A 1,352-nucleotide genomic window follows, 5' to 3' on the forward strand; every position below is an offset into this window, starting at 1 on the left:
CTTGTTTTTCTTTTTGCATATTTCCCATTCTTTTTTCCTTCATTATTCTCCTTCTTTACTTTTTCTCTTAGTGCCCTATCCCCAGACATTGCAGGTTTTCTTGCTTTATTTTCTTCTTTTTCTCTTTTTTCTTTTTTAGGCTACTGTTCTTGTATGATCACATGGTGTGTTTTTTGTCCATGTGCTTTAAGTTTTTTGATGGTTATTCAATTGTAATTTGTGTCTAACTGAGTGGGAGACAATGACAGTCCTCATAAGACACAACTACACCCAAACCTCCTACAACTTCACTTACTGAGCCAAAGCCACTACCTGCTTCTCCACCAAAGGGCCAGTGATAAAAAACCACCAAGAAGAGTCTGAATCACCCTTGGCTATTCTTCTCAAAGAGTTAATAGAGATATAAATACAACAATGCCACAATGCCTCAGAGACAACAAACCATCACAGTCCACACAAAGAAGCAGGATAAAGTGGTAGAAACAAGGGAGCAAGATACAGACCCAGAACACATCTCTGAGGAAGAAGCAGCATTGGAACTCTCTGATAAGGAATTCAAAAGAATTATCTTTAGGTATCTTCAAAGGATTGGAAGACAGACCAAAGAAAGCACAGAAAAAACCTTAGAAGAATTTTGAAAGAAAATACAAGAACAAAAGGACAAAATAAATGAAAAATTAGAAATGATTCTAAATCTACAGATAGACATTCAGAAGATTAATACTAAATTGCTAGAAATAGATAACACATTGGAAGGGCAAAGGAGAAGAATTGATGCGATGGAAGACAGAATCAATGAGATTGAAGACAAATACCAGAATGATTCTTTGGAAAGGGATCGATCAGAAAAAAATAAAAATAAAATGAAGAAAGACTAAGGTTCATGTGGGATTCTATCAAAAGGAATAACCTATATGTCATTGGAATTACAGAAAAGGAAGAGAAAAACAAAACCACTGAGAAAATTGTCCAAGATTTTCTGGAGGAGAACTCCCCTGATATGATGAAAAATGATGATAAATCCATTCAGGAAGTCCAACGAACCCCAAACAGAATAGACTGCAAAAGAAAATCACCAAGACATATCATCATAAAACTCAACAAAACCAAAGACAGAATGCTGAAAGCAGCATGGGAAAAAGAAAAAGTTACCTACAAAAGACAGCCAGTAAGAATAAGCTCTGATTTCTCAGCAGAAACCATGCAAGCGAGAAGGCAATGGGATGGTATTATATAAAAACTTGAAAGAGAAAAATTTTCAACCAAGAATTATATAGCTGGCAAAATTGTCCCTCAAATATGATGGTGAAATTAGGAGATTTCCAGATAAGCAGAAGCTAAAGGAATTTGTC

This window comes from Orycteropus afer, unplaced genomic scaffold (genome assembly GCF_000298275.1).
Source record: "Orycteropus afer afer isolate SDZICR_OR568_19922 unplaced genomic scaffold, OryAfe1.0 scaffold00667, whole genome shotgun sequence".
In the NCBI taxonomy this organism is placed as follows: domain Eukaryota; kingdom Metazoa; phylum Chordata; class Mammalia; order Tubulidentata; family Orycteropodidae; genus Orycteropus; species Orycteropus afer.